This window comes from Talpa europaea, assembly GCF_964194135.1.
Source record: "Talpa europaea genome assembly, chromosome: 7".
Taxonomy (NCBI): domain Eukaryota; kingdom Metazoa; phylum Chordata; class Mammalia; order Eulipotyphla; family Talpidae; genus Talpa; species Talpa europaea.
In genome coordinates, this window is record NC_140074.1 from 12,277,903 (window position 1) to 12,302,922 (window position 25,020).

Sequence of the window (25,020 nt, forward strand, 5' to 3'; positions counted from 1 at the left end):
GGGTCTTGCTCCGGCTTTGGAAGAGTCACCAGAGTCCTTCCTCTCCACTCCCTCCCCCGGTGTTCCACCTGGAGGAGGTGGCCTTGGAGCTTGGATCCCACTGCAACGTGGTGCGCCAGCCAGGACGGCTGTGTCAAGGGTTAAGGGCTTTCGCTCCCTGAATCCCTGATCCCCCATTCTGGCACTTCGCACCCAACATCCAGCCAGAGAGGAGGAGACGCCTTGACCCAAGGGGTCGGTTGATGAGCGGGGTGGTGAAGGAGACTGCTCGCCTTCAGGGCCGACCAGCCGACCTGCCCACCATGCAGCTCCGACTTTGGGCGATGCTCTCCTCCCTTGTGATATTGGTGTGAAGAATCTGGCTCCTTCCCAAGGCCACCCGTGGTAAATTCGTCTGACGGGAGGGCCAAGACTGACTTTGGCTGTGGTTCTTTAATAAGGCTGCCGGTTTGGGGCATTTAGGATAGGTAGGGAGGGAATAGTGGGGGACAAGTCGGAGCTGGCTCTTGGCGCTACATTTTTTTATGTCAAGAAAGCATGGTGGAAAGTTGGCTTCCTTGGTGGTGCAAGGGGTTAAGCACCGCACTAGGGAGCAATCCGCAGCCTCTGCAGCATGAGTTCGATCCCTGGCCAGCCAGAGAGCAACCCACATGGTGCAGCAGACCTCTCCTGTCTCGCCCGCTGCCCCCCTCAGCAGTGTATTTCAGTCAGTCTGCCTGTTCTATTCCCCACTCTGCCTCTGATGAATCCTCTCACCCTCCCACATATCTGGCCTGTACCCTGGTTCTTGTATGCATGAATAAATAAATCTTTTTAAAAAATGGTGGAAAGAGGGCCTCCCTGGTGGCGCAGCGGTTGAGCGTTGGCTTGTGAAGGTGCCAGTGGCCTCTGCGGCACCGGTTCGATCCCCGGCAGCTCCCCGGCCACCGGAGGAGGGTCCCGCATGGCGCGCAGACCTCTCCTGCCGCCCGCTGCTCCCCTCAGCAGTGTACTTCGGTCCTTCTGCCTGCTCTGCTCCCCGCTCTGGCTCTGGTGAATTCTCTCACCCTCCCGCTCTTCTGACTATACCCAGTGCATGTATAAACAAAACAAAACAAACAAACAAACAAACAAATAAATAAATAACCATGCCTCTATTAAAAAAAAAATGGTGGAAAGAATGTGGATATCCAGGCTTACCTCAGTTAAACCAGCTGCATATCTTTAGGCAAGTGATTTAACCCCTCTGAGAATCAATTGGCCCATCTCTAAAATGAGAATATTAACACCAAATATGTGAGAAATCATTGTGAGCACTGAATAAATGTGATATGCTTGACACAGTGCAAAATGTGTTCAAATGTATACTTGCGTAGTATGTGATGATCAGTGTAAAACATAAGCCAATCCTGTGGGGGCTAGGGACCTTTGACTTTATCCATAAGGCAATGAAGAACCATGGACATATTTTAAGCAGGGACCAGCACACAAGGATTCCATCTTCCACAGACGGTAAAGCAGGTTAGAGCACAGGTTGGAGGGTGTAGGGTAAAGAAAATGTCAGGCTTTTCTGCCCTCCCGCCATCAGGATAGATGATGGATCCTTGAGGTCCTGAATGCATGCCTGATGGCGGGCACCTGGAATAGGGTGTGGGCATAGGTAGATGGGATTCAGCTGAGCTAAGACTGTGCTTTTAAGGGTGGCGTCACGGGGATGCCAGCAGAAGCTAAGAAGCCGAAAGAGAAGAAGCCCGAAGTAGAAGCAGAGAACGCTAGAGAGCCCAGATAGAGTGAGGATTTGCTGGGGGCTGGGAGGACGGCCAGCCTCCCGGCCCCCCAGCACCCCTGCCTGCCATATGCCTGGTGAACCCCAATAAAAGACCTGCAAAAACCCACTAAGGACTCTGACTTCTCCTTTACCCGGTCTGCATGGGATCAGAAAACCTGCACTGTGTCCTGTCCTGCCTTTACAGAGGGGTAAGTGTGGGGAGCCAGCTCAGTACACCAGGCAAGACTGACATGGGCCTGAAGATTCTGCCTATGAGGTGGTGAAAAAAAAAAGGGGGGGATTTTGAAGGATGTTTAAGGGTGGAATCATGTGTCTTGGGTTGAAAGAAGTGAGATGGTGGCCTGAGTGAAGGTGGACCCTCCCCTTCCCTAAGTCTCTCATCCTTTATCAGGACTCAAAGTCTTAATTTTATCCCATCACCTACTGTGCTTGTCTTATACTCACGCAGATGAGCTAGCAGCCGTGCCCCTGGGCCTAGAAGCATAGTTTCAGAAGGAAGGGGCACAGGGCGAGAGTGAGATGCCAACTATTTGACCATTTACATCAGATAAATAGTTTCCTCAGCAGCCCCATCAAGTAACTAAATACCTGCTTATATTGGCCAGAAGGATATCATATTTGCCACTCTAGATGCAAGGAAACCTGGAAAATTAGGGCTTTCTTGTTTGTTTTGGGGAGCAGATTTATTGCCACTCTGAAAAAGGAATAGGGTTTTATCAGCTATGATAAAGGGAAGAGTGGATATTAGGGAAGTGACTAGCAACCTGTGCCAGGACTATTGAACACTCTTGCCTCATTGAAGGTAAAAGTCTCTTTTGCCTTCACAAACACCATTCTATCACAGTTTCCCTCCAGCTCTCTGGCCACTCATTTGTAGGCTACATTGTAAACTCTAGTTTTATTTTTAACAAAGCACCTCAGTGCTGATATTCTGCTGGCTATGTTTCTGTTTTCTCTTCCCTCCCTTCTTATTTTATAACAGTTTCAAACACCAGCTGCATGGGTGGTATTTCTCTCTTTATTCTTCACCTTATCACTCAGACTCAAATTTATGACATCTAATTGTCCGCCTGACGTCTATCTGTATGGCATACAGACACCTCCACTCAAGATCACCCAAACTGAGCTTGCTGTGTTTCCTTCAAACTTGCTCTTTCTCATTTGTCCATGGTACTTCCCATTTGCCCAAGTGAGTAACTTTGCCATTATCCTCTGTTCTTTTCTCTCCCTAGCAACCCTCCAAAAAGTACCCCAAGTCCTCATAGTCTTACCTCCAAAGTCCCTTGATCCTGCCTCTTCTACCTGCGGCGGAGACATGTCACTTTATCTCTCTTGGCTTCAATTTTCTGTGAAACAAGGGTTTTGAATGAGGAGTCAGCTCTGCTAGACCATGGTCCTCTGGCGCTCAGATCTGCAGGTGCGAGCCGATGTCAGTGTTGTGCAGATGCTCTGACAATAGTGCTGGGAATCAAGTTGGATCCTAAAGAAGCAACATTGCTGAACAGAGACCTCCTCTCACTTGTACAAGCATCTAATTCCATTCTGACATTTAAGTTGTGCGGTTCATCTACTTAGGCCTTAGATAAGACCCATGCATAAAACCACAGGAAACTTCAATTACTGTTTAATTATAAGCCTCATTATCAGAGCAGTTTCTTCTTCGAGGTGATTTCACATGGTCTTTGAACAGCAGGTATACTTACCCAAATCAGTGGCAAAAGTGGGTGGGGTGGGAGCCATCACTCAGGGTCACACTATTTAGAGACAGAAAAGGCATTTTTACTATTTAATTTCTCTTCTGTGCAGGCTGATTGCACTAGGATTTTTGAAACCCTAAACAGTTCTTGCAATGCTGTGAGCATATACAGGCATGTACAAAAGCTTTTCATCAACAGAGAAAGGAAGTTCAGATTGTAATGAGGCTTTGGAATGTGGGAGTTTAAAAAGGAAGCACAGAACCTTTTATTTCTGAAATTACAGAAATCATGAAATGCAGGAATATGAAGATACCTTATAAAATATCTTCTCTAACTCCCTTTAGTGTGCAGATGAGATATAGACAGAGTGTATCCTCTCAGTATTACTTGAGTATTCATTCTATATGCTTGACACAGTGCTAAGTGCTGGGTATACATGTCAAATTTTAAGACATGGTCTGCTGTTATAGAACTCACATTTGCACAGCAAGTGTAATGTGTTAGGCTAGAGTCTAGAGTCACTTATGCTGTGGCAGCAGCGGACTTCCACATCCCAAAGACTATGTCCTCTTACTACATTCCTGCCAGTGGTTAGCTGCAGCCCTGCTCTATGTTACCTTTACTGTGGATTCAGGCTGATAAAGCCAGAGACATTTGCAGTCCATTGGACCCAGGCAAACAGAGGCCCTGTGTTGAGTCTTCACTTTAGCAGCTTCTCTCTGTCTCTTCCATCTGTGCCTCTCCATATAGGCCAAATAATCTCCCAAAGTATGTGTCTCACCTGGAGACCTTTTCCCCTTTCTAGACCATGTGATTACTGGGACCCCAGAGTGCCCTACCCAAGCAGTCCTCTACTTGCTTCCAGGGTTCATGTACAGCTCTTCATTAGGTCCATCCCCCAATAAGTGACCAAATTGCAGATTTGTGGGCATGTGGGATGGTCAGGGGACCACTGTGTTTTGAGTATGGATAAAACTCAGACATGCAAGATGGGGTGTCTGTACTGTGCAGGTCAGCCCCTCCTTGGTTTAGAACAGAACCAGGGGTGGGAAGAGAAAGGCAGCAATCATTTACACTCTTGCCTGGGACATTGTAAATGTTAGAGACAAGCCAGATTGGATGGTTTGGGGAAAAGAGGGGCAAGACCCAACTCATGTCTTAAGAGATATAGGGTGGGTAGAGGGCCTCCCCGGTGGCGCAGCGGTTGAGCGCTGGGTTGCGAGGCTGCCCGCGGCCTCTGCGGCGCCGGTTCGATTCCCGGCTGCTCCCCGGCCACCGGAGGAGGGTCCCACATGGCGCGCAGACCTCTCCTGCCGCCCGCTGCTCCCCTCAGCAGTGTACTTCGGTCCTTCTGCCTGCTCTGCTCCCTGCTCTGGCTCTGGTGAATTCTCTCACCCTCCCGCGCTTCTGACTGTACCCAGTGCATGTATAAACATAACAAACGAACAAACAAATAAATAAATAAATAAAACATGCCTCTATAAAAGAAAAAAAAAGAGATATAGGGTGGGTAGAGAGGAGAAGCAGGGGTACTAGTTGGGTTGCTTATTGTAACTATCCAGGTGAACAATGATGGTGGCTTGGACTAGTAAGGTAGTTATGAGTGTGGCAAGAATGAGTCAGATTCTGAATATATATATATGTATATTTTCTTATATTGTTAATTTTTGGGCAGTATTTGATTTCTCCCCTCAGGTGTAGTCCCCATAATTCTACCACCACCATAGCTCCTGTGATCCATCACCACAGTCCCTTGTGCTCCCTTGTGCTCACAGTCCCTCCACTGTTTTGACCCCCCAAACACACACTGTATGCCTCAGATCTATGGTCAACTTGCAAGTTTTGTCATTTTCCTGACCTTTGTTTGGTTTCTCCATGTTCACATATAAGTGAAACTGCGTCATCTTTATCTTTTCCCTTCTCACTTATTTTGCTTAGCCTAATCACTTCCAGCTTCAGATTCTGCATATATTTTAATGTAAAGCTGACAGTATTTGTTAATAAAATTGGGATGTTAGGTGCAAGAGTAAACAAGGGTGATTCAAGATTTGGACTTTGAGGTGGGAAGCTAGGAACTTGGTTCAGACATATTTACTTGCCAGGTCAAAGTGGAGATATTTGTAGAGTTGGTGTGTGAGTCTGGAGTTTTCAGGGGAAGTCTTGGCTGAAGATATGAATTTGGGAGCTACTGGGACATGGTTAGCATTTATAGTTCTGGGACTAATGAGATATCATAGGGAGCAAGCAATGATAGGTTAGACAAATTCAAGTACTATGAATGAAGAAACATGAACATTCTGATGCCAGGCAGATGAGGAGGAACCAACAAAAGAAGCTATGAAGGAGTAACCAGAGAGGTGAGAAAATGAAGGGATGTTCAAGAAACCAAAAGAGGAACGCATTTCATGAAAAAGAGTTATTACTTCAGTTTTGTTGATAGATCAAGTATGAAGAGGACTAAAAAGTGATCCCTGGTCTTAGCAGCATGGAGTTCATTGGTTATCTGTACAAGAGCAATTCTGATGCAGTGGGTGGGGTGAAAGCTGTATTGAAATGAGTCCAACAGAGAAAAGGAGAAGAGGAATTGGAGGTCAAGAATAGCGATAAAGAGTTTTGCTGTTAAGGAGAACAAGGAAAGGCGGTGATAGAGATGGGGTTGTGAGATCAAGAGAAAATTTTTTTAGGAGCTCTCTTAACATTTTTCCTGGATAGATGTATGATTTGTAAATCTGAATGATAAAATGATTACCATTTTATCCCTGAAATTCATAAATATATCTGAGTAAGGAAGGGTCATATCCAACCTTTTGGAAGCCAAAGAGTTTCTTACTAGGGGTGTTTCACTGAGATGAACACTCACATATAAAAATATGTCCAGACATGTCAAGAACCTTGAAAAGCTCATACCTTTCGCATGACCATTCTATTGAAAAATGTCAATAATATGTAAGTATTGATGAAAAGAATAGACACAGGTATTATCTGAGTAAATTAAGCAGCATTTACTTATTTCAAGGCATAGAATGCATATCACACAGCTTCACCAACTGGCACACCGTTGGGGATGACAATAACTGAATAAGGGAGGGTCATGGCCAACCTTCTGGAAGCAAAAGAATTTCTAGATTCACAATATATATATTTTACATTATTTTTGCACAATGTATGCATTTTCATCATGTTTATAATCCCCATACAATTCCTACCCCCCTTGTTTTGATCCTACTGCCCCCCCCCCATAGTGTGACTCTGGTTTATAGTTACTTGTTGATTTCTTCTGCCCATTTCTTGACTGGATTGTTTACTTCGTTTTTTTGAATCATTTGAGTTCTTTGTATATCTTTATGGTCAGTCCCTTATCAGTTGTATGGAGTGCAATAATTTTTTCCCAATCAGTGGGGTGACTTTCTGTTTTGGTTAATGTCTCTTTTGCTGTACAGAAGCTTTTTGATATAATACCAGCTGCTTATCTTTTCCTTGACTTTCTTTGCTTTGGGGGATGAGTCTCTAAAGATGTAACTGAGATGTATGTCTTGTAGTGTTTTTCCTATATTTTCTTGCATATATTTTATGGTTTCAGGTCTTATGTCCAGTTCTTTTATACCTTTTGAGTTGATTTTTGTGTACAGTGAGAGGTAGTGGTCTAGTTTCATTCTTTTGCATGTGGTTGTCCAGTTTTCCCAGCACCACTTATTGAACAAACTGTCCATGTTCCATTGCATATTCTTTGCTCCTTTGCCAAAAATTAGTTGTCCATATAAGTGTGGCTTTATTTCTGGTTCCATTGGTCTGTGTGTCTGTTTTTGTTCCAATACCATACTGTTTTAATTATTATGGCTTTGTAGTATAGTTTGAAGTTTGAAAGTGTGATACCTCCATTCTCCTTTGTTTTCGTCAGTAGGGCTTTGGTTATCCATGTTTTTTTTGTGGTTCCATATGAATTTCATCAATATTTGTTCTATTTCTTTGAAGAATATCATTGAAATTTTTATTGGCATACCATTGAATCTGTAAATTGCTTTCGGTAGGATGGCCACTTTAATAATGTTCATTCTTCCAATCCATGAGCAGGGGATGTCTTCCCATTTCTTTTTTCTTCTTCTATTTCTTTTGACAGTGTTTTATAATTTTCTTTGTATATAAATATTATTTATTTAATTTAATAAATAATTTAATTATTCCCAAGTATTTAATTATTCCTAAGTATATATTTTTTAATTATAAAGGGGATGATTTTCTTGATTTTTTTTCTTTTCCAGATTGACTGTATATAGAAAGACTTTTGTGTGTTGATTTTGTATCCTGCTACTTTACTAAACTGGTTTTTACTCTGACTCAATTATTTAACATATTAAGAGTCTCCTATGAACCGAACCAGGGTGTGTTCACATATCTTCTGTGCCTCCCGCTTCTCTACCTCTAGGAAGGTAACTAAGACCTTCACTAAAGGCTGCATTTGCACCTCTAACTTTCCATATTCCACTTGGAGCCTCCAGAGATGTAAAGTAGCTTCAATTGTTTTTCCAACGCTGAGTTAACAGAGTTTAAAATCTCTTGTAGCTCATTAGAGTTCATTAGATTGTGCAGGCCACAGTACAAAGTGAAAAGGAAGCCCAGAATTTTCACAAACCTTTCTTAAACTAAAAGATAAAGCTGGTGCAAAGAAAAGTGTTAAACTAATGGTTCTAAAGATGAAAGTCTGAGGAATTTGAGTGGTTCCCACAAAACATCCCTTTGGTCTCCTGGACTGAGCTTATTCAACAACTTAGATCTTTCTCCATATTGTCTTTCTTTTGATTCTGTATCAGATTTTCAGCAAGGGAATAAAGGATCTGAAAATGGACTGTTAGGAATCATGAAGGGTTTGAAATAGAGAATTCTGACGTGGTTTGATCTCTAAACCAAAGGTTGATCTGGTTTTCTTATTCTTTTGTCCTTAGATTAAATATAGTACACTGACATGTTCACTCTTTTGATAAAATCAGTATTTACGAAAATCCAGAGGCCATCACCTCATTTTACTGTTTTATTCAACATGCATTAACTTTTGTTTAGAAACAATCAGAATTATATGCTAAGATTTATATATGTATAGTTGTTATCCATAATGTTAATTTTAATATGAAAAATATGAAATTATTATATAAATGATGTTACATCAATACACTGGTATATTATACAGTCATGATAAATAGATTGCAGAATAGATGAAGATTGTGGACCAAATACACATACCTCTCCTACCTCAGGCTCCCAAAACCTAGGAAAAGGATTAGAGATATATTTGAGAGTATATTTTTTAGATTAATTTCACCACAGGAAGGAAAACAGGAAGGAAATCATCAAAAGAACAAAAATCTCTGAAACAAAGGAAGTTAATGAGATCTAATTGATGATAAAATACACATAATTTACCAGAACCCCCAACTAACGCTATACCTCAGCATGATATAAATGCTACATGAACCTAAGAGTGATGATTTCCCCTAAACTTCAGAAATAAGACTACTTTTTGGATGTTAAGAAATTCATATGCAATGAAAGAATATTCATTTGCAGGAGGTCCAAGAGTTTTTCCAACTATTTGTGAATGAAGAGTTTTGAAAACACTAAAAATCATATTTAGGACAGTTTGTATATATTGTTAAGGAAAAAATACCAACAAATCCTATCATATTTCATCCTTTACACACAAAGTATATAACTAGAAAGGGTTATTCACCACGAACCAAACACAAGAAAGATCCAACAGATCAGATATTTGCTGTATATATCCAGTGCTGTTGTCAGAGGAAAGATGGTGACTATAGGGATGGGTTGTTTTATCAGGTTTTAGAATCTCCTACATCTAAAATATTTTTTAAAAAGATTATTTGTTTATGCATACAAGAAGTGGGGTATAGGTCAGAGGTGTGGGGGGTAAGAGGATTCACCAGAGACAGAGTGGGGAGCAGAACAGGCAGATCTACTGAAACACACTGCTGAGGGGAGCAGTGGGTGAGACAGGAGAGGTCTGCTGCTCCATGTGGGTAGCTCCCTGGCCAGGATTAAACTCAAGCTGCAGAGGCGATAGGGATAGTGTGATAGCACTGAGACTTACCTCTAGCCACCAGGGAGGCCCCTACATCTAAAATCTTTAAAGAACTTTCAGTTCTCAATCTCTCTCTCTCTCTCTCTCTCTCTCTCTCTCTCTCTCTCTCTCTCACACACACACACACACACACACACACACATACACACACACACACCATGTGTGTGATTTTGACTTCTCATACATTCTAGTATTATGAAGACTATGACCATCAGGGCCAATGTCCCTCTCTCCCTCCCCACTTCCTTGTTTAAAATAACTTTGTTGAGATATAATTCACATGCTATACAGTTCACCCATTTCAAGTATGCAATTCAAAGATTTTAGTGTATTTACATAGTTGTGTAACCCTCACCGCAATCTGATTTTAGAACATTTCCATCATCCCAAAAAGAAACCTGGTGCCCATTTATAGTCACTTTTAATTCCCACCGTCTGTCCTAGACAACCACTAGTCTACTTTCTGTATAGATTTGCCTTTTCTGAATATTTTATACAAATGGAAATCATGTAATATGTGTTCTTCTGTGTCTCTCCTGTTTCATTGAATATAAGGTTTTTGAGATTTGCCCATGTTTTGGCATGTATTAGTGCTTTGTTCCTTTTTATTGTCAAACACTATTCCATTGTATACCATATTTTGTTTATTTATTAGTTGTGGGCATTTGAGTTGTTTCAACTTTTTGGCCAATACAAATAATTCTATGAACATCTATGTATATGTTTTTGTGTGTGTATTTGCCTTCATTTGAAATGTGTATTGGTAGGTCATATGATAACTTTAATTGTGAGAAACTGCCAAACGGTTTTCCAAAATGATTGCTTCCGTTCATTTTTATACTTCATTTTTCATCCTGAATTATTTTTTTAAGATTTATTTTATTTATTTATGCATACAAGAACTGGGGTATAGACCGGCAGTGTGGAGGGTGAGAGGATTCACCAGGGACAAAGTGAGGAGCAAAACAGGAGGATTTATTGAAATACACTGCTGAGGGGAGCAGCGGGTAAGACTGGAGAGGTCTGCTATGCCATGTGTGTTAGCTTCATAGTGCTGAGACTTAACCCCATGCACCACCAGGGAGGCCCCTCATCCTGAATTATTTTAAAGTAAATTATAAACCTCAAAATATATCACTTAACCAAAAACTATTATTCCACCTAAAAATTGTAAATAATTTCTTATCATCAATTCAAATTTCCATAGACATGAATAGTTGAGTCACTAGAAAGTAGCATTTCCCCTTGTAACTGGTGACATGACTTTCTAGATTTCATGCCTTTCATACTCACAGCCTCCTGTCAGTTTTATTGGTATCAGTGAGCTTTCTTGATTGAGTTGTTGGATGACTTGATTGACTGTTGGCCATTCAGATTCTTCTATAAATCTGGACTTGGTATACTCTGAGGGCAAATGTGTGAACTTCAGAAAGCCAAGTGGAATAGTGAGGTGAAAGAGAAAGTCAGAGGAAAATGAGGGGAACAAAGCAAATGCGCTGAGCGTGGTTGAAATGACTGCACACACACACACACACACACACACGAGAGAAAGTGATAACCTCAGTCCTTGAAGGGTCTCCATTTCCAAATCTCAGCATAAGAGAAAAACAGCTTTTTGGCTACTACTGGTTTCCATAATGAGGGATTTTTTCCTAATATGAGGTTGGCTTTTCTCTACTCATGGGGAGGTGAGTACTTTACCAGGTGTTTACCAGGTGTTTACCAGGTGTTTTCCTGGTAAATTTGGAAAGAATAACTGAGCATGTTTGGCTAGAAGTGAACTGACACAGGAACAGGAATTCAAGTCTGTTCCTTCACAGGGGAGGTGAGTTCTGGAGGTCAAGCATGCTTGGAATGGGCAAAATGTTTGTGTTCCCCTCAAAATCATATGTTGAATTTCTAACCCTCGATGTCATAATATTAAGAAGTGATCAAGTCATGAATGTGAAATCCTTGTGAATATGATTAGTGCCCTTTTTTAAAGGTCACTGAGGTTTCCCTAATCTCTCCCATCTTCCACCATGTGATGACAAGTCATCTATGAACCAGAAAGTGCGCCCTTACCACTGAATCTGCCAGTGCCTTGATTTTAACATTCTACTTCCCAGAGCTGTGAACAATAAATTTCTGTTGTTTATAAGCTACCCAGTAATAGTATCATGATCTATGGTATTGTGTTATAGCAACCTGAACAGATTAATATGAGTGGGTAAATCAGTTGTGTAATGAAGTCAGAATGAGCCAGTATGCTTAGGTAGCAGACTGAGAGCCATCCTCCAGCCTAGCCTCCATCAGTAACAAAGGTTGTATTTTAGCTTTTGGAGGCCACGTCTTTGCTTTATATCTCAGTATCTTCAGCATCACCTGGGAAAGGGCTGTGCCATTTATTGGGGGTTCCTCAAAGATTCCACCATCCAGATTCTCACAGAGGCCAGCACTGCCCTGCAGTGTAGTGAGATTTCCCAGTATCCTTTTAATAATGCCTCCTTATTTGGAGTTAGTTTGAATGATATTTTTCCTCCTTGAATCCAAAGTATCATAATTAGGATAGGCATTTCTCTGAAAGTGATGCCCAGAACATAAACTTACAGTGAATTTAAGTTTTTGCTACTAATTTGGGAGAGATGATTCAGTTGGACATAGAAAGCACTAGTATAATTTTTGCATTTTTATTGAAGTAGCATATACATAGAAAAATGAGCACAAATCACTAAGGTACATATGAATGACTTTTCAAGCAAAGAACATGCCCATTTAACCAGCAACACTGTGTTTTTTAGAGATTATAAATTCAAACCTCTACAAATGTATGTTTTCATATCTTGCCCGCCCCTAAACCCCAATAATATCCCGCCATGTTACATTGGGCCCTCTTACTTCCCTACTCCCACCCTACTACATTCCCCTTCTGGTTGCCTCAGTTTTGTAATCAGATGTCAAGGGTTTGTTATTGGTTTGGTTTTGCCTGACCATTTGTTTTGTTTCTCTATATTCCACATGTAAGTGAAATCATCCTGTATTCATTTTTCTCTGAGTTATTTCTCTTAGCTTTATCCTCTCCGTATGGTTGAAAATGACAAGAGTTAATCTTTTTTTATAGCTGAATAGTATTCCATTGTGAATATATATACCACATTTTTTAAATCCACTCTTCAGCCCTTCAACATTTAGGTTGTTTCTATAACTTGGCTATTGTAAATAGAGCTGCAGTGAACACAGGAATACACATATCCCTTAGAATTTTTGCATTCTTTGGGTAGATACCTAAGACTAGAATTACTGGATTGCATGGTGGAACCATATTTAATGTTTTGGGAAACTTCCATAGGTGATGGACTGGTCTACAGTCCCACCGATGGTGTACAAGTCTTTCTTTTCCTACACCTCCTGGCCAATACTTGTGTTTTTTTTTGTTTGTTTTTGATGTAGGCCATTCTCACAGGTGAGGAGGTGTCTCATTGCAATTTTGATTTGTGTTTCCCTGGTAATTGGTGATGTGCATCTTTGATGTTCCTGTTGGCCCTCTATATGTATTTTTTTGAAAAGTGTCTATTTAGCTCTTCTGCCCATTTGTTGATTGGATTAATTGTTTTCTTTTTGTTGAGTTGCATGAATTCTTATACTTTTTGGATATCTGCGCTTTTTCAGATATATGATGTATAAATATTTTTTCCCATTCAGTAAAGCATATTTTTGTTTTACTAATAGTTAATTTTACTGTGCAGAAGATTTTCAGTTTGATGTAATACCATTTGTTGATATTAGCTTTTGATTTTATTACTGTTGGAGATGAATTCCCAAAGACACATCTGAAGCCAATAATGTGGTGTGTTTTGCCTATTTTTTCTTAAATATGCTTTATAATTTTGGGCCTTACATCCATGTCTTTCATCCTTTTTGAGTTAATTTTTGTATAAGGTGTAAAAAGGTGGCCTAGTTTCATTCTTTTGCATATGGCTGTCCAGTTTTCCCAATACTATTTGTTGAAGAGACTCTCCTTTCTCCAGTGTATACTCTTGGCTCCTTTGTCTTACATTAACTGTCTGTAGATGAAAGGGTTTATTTCTGGGCTCTTAATTCTATTCCATTGGGCTGTGTGACTGTTTTTGTTCCACTGCCACACTGTTTTGGTTACTGTAGCTTTGTAGTGTAGTTTGACATCTGAACATGTGATACCACCATTTTCCTCTTTTTTATTTGGATTATTTTGACTATTTGGGGGTCTTTTGTGGTTTCATATGAATTCCAGTATTGTTTGTTCTATTGCTTTGAAGAATGCCATGTAGTCTTGATAGGGATTGCATTAAATCTATATATTGCCTTGGTAGTAGGGTGGCCATTTTTTTTTTTTGGTGGGACCCTCGCCAGCGGCTGGGGAATGAACCGGTGCTGCAGAGGCTGCGGGCAGCCTCACAGCCCAGTGTTCAACCACTGCGCCACCAGGGGAGGCCCAGGGTGGCCATTTAAACAATGTTAATTCTTCCAATCCATGAGCAGGAAATAGATTTCCATTTTTTATGTGTCTTCATTTAATGTCCCATATTATATTTCCTTTGCTAAGTTTACTCCTAGATATTTAATTTTTTTTCTGCAGTTGTGAATGGGATTTTTTTAAACTTATTTCTCTTCTAACTCATTCTTTGTGTATATAAATGCAGCAGATTTTTGAAAATCAAATGTGTATCCTACCATTTTACGGAATTGATACATTATTTCAAGTAGTTATTTAGTGGAGTCTTTAGGGTTTTCTACATATATTATCATGCCGTCTGCACATAGTGAGTTTTATTTCTTCTTTCCCAATTTGGGTTCCTTTTATGTCTTTCTATTGCTTGATTGCTCTAGTCAGGACTTCTACTGTATTGAATTGTAGTGGTAAAAGAGGACATCCTTGTCTTGTACCAGATCTTAGAGGAAAAGCTTTCAGTCTTTCCATTGAGTATGATGTTGGCTGTGTGTTTGTCATATATGACACGTAAATTCTTAAAAAGATGTGTAGGAGGCTTTGTTTTTGTTACATAAGTTCATCATTTTTGCTCTGGTTTTGGCTAAAGTGTGGGCTTTCTGAGAACACTGGAGACCTAGATCCTGCTCTCAGCCCACATAGTCTCTTTTTGTGTGTGTCAGCCTTGCACATTGCACAAGGAATGACCTATCTCCAGGAGCAAATCCATGAGAGGCTAAAATCTACTAACTGTCATTGATGACCACTGATTTTGTATAATTTCAGGCAAAGGGGGATGGATCATTTTGGTATATATATTTTCCTAGCTACATGTCATATTTCATTCAAGAGGTACTTTTTAGACACAGTCTGTTAAATTCTCACTATAGTTATAATTTATGGAACCATTCCTATATGATGATGCCTTTACTGAAAGGCTGCTGATTTAAAAATGTTAATATCATCTAGAACTATACCTTCAAGGAAACATCTGGAATAATGTTTCACTGAAAATGTGGGTACCATGACCTATTCAAGTTGACATATAGATTTGACCATCACAGTTTTGCTGATTATTCCTTTTGCCCTTATGTTCCCACATGACTTGGCAAGACACTGTCTAAAAAGTAGTCTTTGGTCTGGCATTTTTGGTTCAGTGCTATGTTTGTGGGATTCTTACATGTTGTGTCATGTAACAATAGTTCCTTCATTTCTCATTGTATTAATTACAATGTTATTGTCCATTTTGCAATTGATGGGTAGATATGTCATCTCCATTTTTGAGCTATTATAAAAAGTGTTGTGTGGAACATTCTGTTGTTTATGTCAAGGAGAGGAGTTGCTGGGTTATAGTTATGTATCTCTTCAGGTTTAGTAAATATGATCAGTTTCCCTAGGCCATTCATCAGTTGACAGACCCATTAGTAGGATTAGTGGAGTTGACCATTCCAGTAGTGTAATCCCATTAGTAGTAGTAGTACAGCCTTTTCCTCTGGTGTTTTCAGTTTGAGGACACCAAACAGGGGAGAAGAAACTAACAGAATCTGGGAAAAAAAATCCAGACCATTTAATTTTCCAACAGCAAAAATTTCACTCAAATTCTAAGCTTTCTCCTTAAGAAAAGCCCCTTACTTCTTCTGTGATTCATTATACTTTCCTTTCTTGTGGTCAATCAAATGTTGTCTCCATATCACAAGGACACTGAGTATCTACTATGTCTACTATGTCTATAACTATTGCATTAGTTGCTAAGTCTCATCTCACAGTGGAGGGTAGTAGGAATGCTGTCTTAGGAGTCATAAGATGAGAATTATTCTAATTTTGCTATTCACAGTTTGGTAATGTTTGCTTTGTTCAGTCATTCAGCATTTTACCCAACATTTCAATCCTTCATCTGGGTATCTGGCTATAATGAGGGAGAGGGACATTTGTCTTCCAGACAGAAGTGTTTTGTGCTATGTAATACTTTCTTTTAAAAATCAATTTTGATCACACACCATTATATGTGCCAGGCTCAGACACTTAGTTTCGGCACAGCGCTTACCATAGTATCTGATAATTTGTCTCTTAACATATTTGTACATGTTTAAGTTCCACGAGTGCAAGAGAATTTCTTATTTGTGAACCCCAGCACTTGATGTGCTGTCTGGCAGACAATACCTGTTTGGTGAAAGAATAAATGAGTCTCACTGGTAAATGGGAATCCCTGAAGACACTGTAGGTGTACCCCAGACACCTTTCCCCCACTCCAGGCATTCACCTCCCCCTATTTATGCTGCTTCCTAAGAACACCTGTGATTCTGACTGACGTCATCTTGTGATCTCAGGGGAACACTGACCTCAAGGGTAGGGAAAGCTGAAAGTACCGGAGAGTTAATGTCCCCATTGCTGCCCTCAATCAAGAGTGCATGAGGACTCAGTGGATAAGGTCAGCTTCTTCAGCCCTTGGGTTGAATAACTGAGGTCACTACTGTCTCTTAGCATCTCCAGGAGATTGAGCACCCCTTCCCCATAGTGGTAACCAGATTGATTCCATGCCCTGAATTAGTTCCCTTCCCCTCCTGTCTCACTTTCCGCCCCCTCCGGGATCACGTACCAAATAAACTACATGCACTTATCCATCTGCCTCAAACCTTGCCTAGCTTGAAGGATCATTGTGATGGTGAAATGAAAAATACATGTACAAGACTCGGAATAGTAGTGGTGTCACTTTTGGAATGAGTTGTTCTGAAGAGGTATGTGATAGGTTGAAAGGCCCCCAAAGATATCCATGTCCTAATCCCTAAACCCATGAAGGCTCTTTTATATTGCAGAAGCTATTTTGTGGGTGTGATTAAGTTAAGGATGGTAAGATGAGGAGATTCCCTTAGATTTTCCTGGTTGGCTCTAAATGTAATCACAGGAGTCATTGTAAAAGGGAATGAGAGGGAAATTTGACTTAGAATCAGAAGGTGATGTGACCGTCAGGTGGGTCATACCAAACAAACCACCACTGCCTGGCTTTGAGAATGAAATAAGGGGCCATGAGCCAAGGAATGCAAGGACTGCAGCTTTCAAAACTGAAAAGGCAAGAAAATGATTCTTCCTTAAAAGTTAGGCCCTGCCAACACCTGCATTTTGGCTCCAAATTGCTTTTGGACTTCTGACCTCCATCACTGTAAGAGAATAAATGTAGACTGTTTTAGGTCACCAAGTATATGGTAATTTGTTAGAGCAACCACAGGAAACTAATACAAGGAATATCCCACTTATTGACCCTAACTCACTACAGCAGGAGGCGGTGTGTGTGACAAGTTAATAGTCATTTCCTATTCATCTTCAAAGAATCCTGCTCAGCCTTCAACTTGATGCCCTCAAATAAAGTAACACCAATTTATGCTGTCTTCACCCCCTTGGAGGCCAGTAGTTAACCACAGACTCATGAAGAATTTCCTCTGTGTTTCAAAGGCAACAGAAAGAAAGAGTCAGGGTTTTTATGGGCTAATGGAAGTAGTCAACAAGCACCAAAATGAAATCATAAATATACACTGAGAAAGCTGAGTAGAGGAACTCCAAAGGCTAGCCCCAGCTCCCTGCTGTTATTAAAATTAACCTTAACAATCAACCTGTTTCTTGTCACATCAGGACTCATATCCCAAAACCAGCAATAGGATTTTTATTGTTACTGTGGATTGTGTGCTTTCCTTTCATTTCAGCCCCAGCCACGTAGATTTCCCATGAAATGCACTTGTGTGATTAGTTCTTTTTTCCCTTTAGGATTTATAATATGCTGGGAAGCACTGCTTCATCTTCTTAGTCAGTGTCCTAAGCCAGATATTTTCAAGACTTGAAACAATGTTTTTGAGATAATCAGGGACATTTGACTATGGATCAATAGCAAAGAATTGTTCATTTTTATTAGATGTGATAAGCATTATGGCTATGTAATAAAATATCCATATTTTTTATAACTGTATAGGGAATGAAATTATATAATAGGAAGGAAGAAGGGAGGGAAGGAGAGAAGGGGAGAAGACAAGGAGGGGACAAATGAATCAAATATGGTAAAATCTTGATAATTATCAAACTCAGATGATTAATATATGGCTGTTCATTGTATGTGTTTGAAAGATTTGCTGGAAAAATTAAATGGTTTCAAAGAGTCTTTAAAAACACCTGCAATAAAAGGCAGCTGCAGAAAAATGATTATTCATTTAGTCAGTTACAAAGTTGAGTGGTTCCAGTCTGGGCTTCTGTACTTTCTAGCTGTGTGACTTTGGACATGTCATCCAACCTCTGTGTTCTCAGCTACCTTATAGGTAAAATGAACATAAAAATAGTGTGCAACTCAAAGGACTGTTGAAAAGAATTAGCAACATTCTATGTTGCTTATATATATATATATCATGTTGCTCTATATACTTAGTATTGTCTATTATACTAGTATAGTGATTCTCAAATAGGGACAATTTCACCTCAGGAGCTATTTGGACATATCTAGAGACATTTTTGGTTGCACAGCAGGTGGGTGCTGCTGGCATCTAGTTGGTGGAGGCTGGCGATGCTGCTAAATGTCCTATGCCACATAGGACAGCCCTTCATAACAAAGAATTATCTGAACTAAAATGTCAACAGCGCCCAGGTTAACAAATGGACATTGTAACAAACTAGTATTAAATGGACATTGTAAAAAATTAGAAAACACAAATAAAGCAAAATAAAGAATAATAGCCCATAATTTCATCATGCAGAAATATTCACCATCCCAAACTGGAAATTTCCAGAAAGAAAATAACATATTCACCAAAATTAGGATGCATGATAAAGGAATAGTGCTTAGTGCTTCTGCCTTACTGCATCCTGTGGTGCCCTGCCCTCATTTCTTCAAAACTATCGCAACGTAGAGAAAGTTGTCCAGCCTCTTCAGCCTTCTGGTAAATGTACCATTTGGCATTTGACTAGGTTATTAGCTTCTATTGAAATGAAGCTGAATGAAACTATTTGAAGTCATTAATGATCCACCTCAGAAATCTTGTGGTAACCTATTCTGACACCATTTCTCTGGGGGAAAATTTGGCAGATTATGTAAGAAACCTTTTAAAAGTTCATATTCTAGTTTTGTTTTGCATGTGGCTGTCCAGCTTTCCCAAAACCATTTGTTGAAGAGACATTCCTTTCTTCATTGTATATTCATGGCTCCTTTGTCAAGGCCAGCTGTCCAGATAGGGGTTGGGCTTATTTCTGGCCTCTCAATTCTTTTCTATTGATCCGTGTGTTTATTTTTACCCCCAGACTATGCAGTTTTGGTTACTATTGCTTTGTGGATATTTTGAAATATGGGGACCTGATATCTCTGTTCTTTTTAGTCAGGATTACTCTGGCTATTTGGTGTCTTTTTTGAGTCCATCAAATTTCAGTAATGTGTGCACTCTATCCTTGAAGAAGGCCATTGGAATTTTGATAGGAATGCAATGAATTTGTAAATTTTGGGGGGGTAAGATAATTTTTTACAATGCTAATTCTTCCATGAGCAAGGACTATCTTTCCATTTCTTTATGTCTTCTATTTATTTTAATAATGTCTTATAGTTTCTGTTATACAGGGCCTTCATTGCTAGGTATTTAATTCTTTTTTGGTGCCATGTAAATGAGTTTTCCCCCTTTGATTTCTATCTCTTTCTCTTCTAATTTGTTGTTTGTGGGGCTTATAAAAACCCAACTGTTTTTGCAATTTGCCACTTCACTGTACTGATTTATTGTTTTCAATAGTTTTTAGTGGAATCTTCAGGTTTTTCTATGTATATGATCATGCCATCTACAAATAGTGATAGCTTTACTTATTTTTCAATTTGGATTCCTTCATGTTGAATAGTAGTGGTGATGGTGGACATCCTTGTCTTGTACCTGATGTTTAAGGAAAAGCTTTGCTTTCCACCTCTGAGTTTGATATTAGCTGTGGGTTTGTCATATGGCCTTTATGATGTCATGGTATATTCCTTCTGGCCCCATTTTATGAAGGACAATTTTTATCATCAATCGACCACTATCTCATATCATACACAAAAATCAATTAAAAATGGATTAAAATCTTGGAGGTAAGATCTGTATCTTAAAATACATAGAAGAAAACATAGGCAGAACACTCAGTTGCAAAGTAGTCTGTGCTTAACTGTAGCTTTTTAGGGAGCTCTGTGAAGCACCTGGAAGTCTTGGGCCCCCTGGACCTGGGAGAAGTTGGAACAGGCCCTCCTGCTGCAGGGAGCAGCCGGCAAGGGTCCCAGCTAATTCATCACTAGCAGCCTGGAAACAGTCCCGAGGGTTGGCAGTCTCCTTTTACTTCTCACTCATCCAAGCTGCTGACTTTTTCAGCCTTCAATTGAGGGGTTGTGCCGAATGATCTCTAAGGACTCTTTGAGCTCTAAGTATTTTATGATTCTGTATTTTAATCACTGTCGGTGGCAATTGCTGTTGCTGCAAATGACCTGTGAACTGCCCTGGGGTTTCACTGACTGTGGGAGTGAGGTTCACTTGCATTAATATTATGAGACCACTGGGGAGGTTCATCTTGGTATGAGACAACACTTTCCATCCTTCTGTTTTTCCTCCCAGGTTTTCTCTTCTCTCCCAAGGCTTTTGGGGCTTAATTAATTCAGATCAGTCAAGTACTTTTGAGACTCTAAGTCAAGTCAATATCTTGCTATGAATAATAACCCAGGGGGAGCTCAAATTACTCACTGCATTATTAGCAAAAGACCTTAGACTCACTGCTTGTGCAACTTGAAGCCTATTGGTTCTAATGTGAAACACCTGCTCCTTGGAGGAAACCGCAACCCAGAAGATCCCACCTGAATTCCCTGAGCCATTGCAACAGATACTCTAGGGATTTGAGGATGTGTTTGTGGTTGAGTGAGTGAATTGGGGGAAATGACAGTCCTTACAGGTTAAACATGGTTTGTTTTTAAGATTCCTACTTTCATTGGGTGGGCATTTTTTTACATTTTAATTAATTTTATATATTTTTACATCATTTTTCATTTTTGTACAATGTCTGTGTAGGGTAAAGAAAATATCAGGCTTTTCTGCCCTTCTGCCATCAGGATAGATGATGGATCCTTGTCCTGAGTGCATGCCTGATGGCGGGCACCTGGAATAGGGTGTGGGCATAGGTAGATGGGATTCAGCTGAGCTAAGACTGTGCTTTTTTAAGGGCGGCGTCACGGGGGGACGCCAGCAGCACCAGTAGCAGCAGCAGCAGCAGCAGCCGAAGCCGAAGCCGAAGCCGAAGCCAAAGCCGAAAGAGAAGCCGAGAAGCAGCAGAACCAACGCCAGAGAGCCCAGATAGAGTAAAGACTTGCTGGGGGCTGGGAGGCCTGCCAGCCTCCCAGCCCCCCAGCCAGCACCCCTGCCTGCCATATGCCTGGTGAACCCCAAATAAAAAACCTGCAAAACTACTGAGGTCTCTGACTCCTCCTTTACCCGGTCTGCATGGGATCAGAAAACCTGCACTGTGTCCATGTCCTGGCCCTTACAGTCTGCATTTTCATGTTGGTTATAGTCCCTATACAATTCCCACCCCCCTTCTTTTGATCTTACTCCCTCCTCCCCCTATGTTTATAGCAGCACTATTTGCAATAAGTAAGCTATGGAAACAACCCAAATGCCCCAAAATAGATGACTGGATTGAGAAGATGTGGTACATATACACCATGGAATATTACTCAGCATTCAAAAAAGATAAACACATGCAATTTGCAGCAACATGGATGGCACTGGAAGGGATCATGCTCAGCGAAATAAGCCAGAAAGAAAAAGAAAAATACCAGATAGTCTCACTCATAGCAGGAATTTAGAAAACCTAAATAAGGGACCAGGAAAAAGAGTAACTATAATAAAAACTTTTTTTTATAATCAGAGTTGCTGTAAACCTTGGGGAAAATGCCCATGTCTAATTTCTTCACCCAAGGCATTATTTGAAGGATGGTGGTGAGCTAAGTCATGGAGGCTTTTAGAGTGAAGTAGTTTAACGATCTCAGGAGCACATTCAGATAGTAGAGAGCACTGAGAATTAGGGCTTGAATAAGCTAGTAGTAAGAGACTTGCATGGGGAAGATTTGCTCTGCTATTTAGGAACTCTGTGGCCATGGGCACATTACACACTTCAGATTTTCCTTTGTTTTTCCTCTCTGTAAGTAGGGATAGTTAATAGCTAATTCCCAGGTATTGTGAGGATTAGATGCAATATTAAATAGTCCATATATGGAAAGCTTTTAGGAGAATGCTGGTCCACAGCAGGCCCTACCTACGCCTCTGCTGTGACATGGAGACCTGTTTCCTGCAGACTGGCTATGGTAATAACTGTCATTTACTCATTGGATGAGCAGGGCCCTCTGCTAAGCAGTTAACAAATTATCTCATTTAAAACTCACGACAACTCTGTGGGGTAGCACTATCATGTCCCCACTTTAGAGATGAGGAAACGAAGCAGGAAGAGGTTAAGTAACTTATACAAGGTCATGCAGTAAGATAGATGCTCATGTCCAAGATCTTAATTTATTAGTTTATAGTTGCCTTCCTCCTCCTCTATAACTTCCCACAAGTCTTAACCTCCTCTAATTATGACTTTAATCAGGGGAGAGGAACATTTGTAGATGACCTGCAGAAAAAGCCCACACTGCCAATTTCTTGGTATCTTGTGATTCAAAGTAGAGAGACTGCAAGACACCTCCATTCATCACTGTCTGTCCCTCCTGCCCCTCTCCCTCTCTGACTGACAGTTCCCATTTGAGCACCAAAGTCAAGAGCTTGGCAATACTCTTCATGTCCCAGAACTAATTCAAGTGGCTTTGATTTAATTTTTATCAGGGTCTATTCTGAAAAGCCTGGGATACCTTGTACTCCAGAAATTAACTTCTAGTAGCTACAATGAAAAGAACCTAAATGACAAAGGGAAGCCAGTCAAGGGGACTTCAGGGGTTACTGGAATCCCTTTTTTCATGGAAGGTGTCTTATTTTTACTGAATAAAGTTTTAATGGTTCTAAAATCAATGTATTTAATATAGAAAAGTTGGAAAGCATAGAAAAATTTAATAAGGAAACTTACATCCATATGATACAGACCAGATACTCTGTAATTAGATATTTAACTTGCCATATAGAAAATTATTTTTGGTAAAAATCCTAAATTTAGGTAACAGCCCAATTTTCATTCTTCTAGGTAGTCAAGGGAGTATTACAAAGTTTGTAGTAAACCTGCAATACCTTGAATCACCTTAACTAAAATAATCCAATGACAATGTCACACACCTGGGGAAGGCCTGGTCTTAACATCTTAAGGCAGCCTGTCCTTCCATTGTAAGGCAACACCACATAACAGAAGTGTAATGCAAGCCCCAAATGAGAGTTAGATTTAAGATCTTAAATTTTTTAAGATGTATTTTATTTATTTATTCATAGAAGAACTGGGGTATAGTCCAGAGGTGCGGGAGGGCGGGGTAAGAGGATTCACCAGATATAGAGTGGGGAGCAGAACAGGCAGATTTACTGAAATACACTGCTGAGGGGAGCAGCAGGTAAGACAGGAGAGGTCTCCTGCGCCATATGTGGGTTAGCTCTCTGGCCTGGGATTGAACTCAGGCCGCAGTGGCTGGTCATAGCTTGATAGCACTTCAACTTTAATCCTTGCGCCACCAGTGAGGCCCCTGACATCTTAAATTCTATAACTGCACATTGAATGTGTAAAATAAAACAAGTGAAATCAATTTTAATAACACATTTTAACTCAATAGATCCAAATTGTAAACATTTTAACATGTAAACTATAAAATAATAATAAACAGGCTATTTTACTTTTTATTTTCCTTCTAAGTTTTCAAACTCCAGGATGTACTTTATATTTACACCATATCTCAATTTGGACTAGTCATATTTGAAGTACTTAGTGGGTATATGTGGCCAACAGCTGTCATACTATTCTAAGTGAAGGTCTAAGGTTTTGATTGTGTTCAGAAGGACCATTTTCAGAAGCAATTATTCAAAGCTGGTGCTGGGTGCCTTATCCTATCAGATGGTGCTTAATGTCATCTAAATTAACATAAAATACTGTTTTCATTGTTTATCGAACTGCTTATTGCTTAACCAACCACTACATGAAATAGAAACCTTGTGCTAACTTGAAATACCTGGTTAGAAAATCATTTTAATTATAACAGACCAGTGGGGAAAGAGAGAGATCAAAGAAGATTGTCTTAGAGAACACAAATTCCTCCACAGATACTAGTTGTTTGAGGAATTTTAATATACAATAATATGGAATAAATTTGTCTAATGGTTCATGTTCCATTATTGTCTCATTGTGGGTTTCTAGAATACATTTTAAGCATAAAATGATGAGCTGATTGCAACAAATAATGTCCACTCCAGCAACACTAGCAACATACAAACTTCTAGCAAGAACTGACCCTAATTCTGAGTCTTACCTTGTAAAAGCCATAGTTGTTTCCTCAGTGTCTGCATTAAAAAACAAAAAAGCCTTGTAATCTAATCATGTGAAAGATTATTTCAATAAATTGATTATTTCAATAAATTTCAATGAGTTACACATTGGCTATAAAATATTAAAAAAAAGAAGAAGAAAATTTACATCAGTCAGAGTTCTACAACATTAAGACAACCACATTGGCACGGAGGTTTATTTACTTCCAGCTCCTTCTAAACAGTTCTGATACCTAGTTGGGATCTTCATAATGTACATAGATATTTTCCTGTTTTTCATTTAGTAATACAATGAAAACATTACATTGTAAACTATTTGTGAATATACAAATGTAAATTTTATGGGCTGCGTAATACAGCATTGTGTGGAATTGACCTTTCTAAGAAGAAGGTAACCCCTATGTTAGCTACCATTCAGTTTAGAAATAGAATAGTGATATTTTACACCCTCCCTGTGTGCTCTTCCCTAATCACATTCTCCTTTCTTCCAGAAATTAACCACTACTTTTGAGAAAATTATTATTATTTTACTGACTGTGGTGAGCCATTAC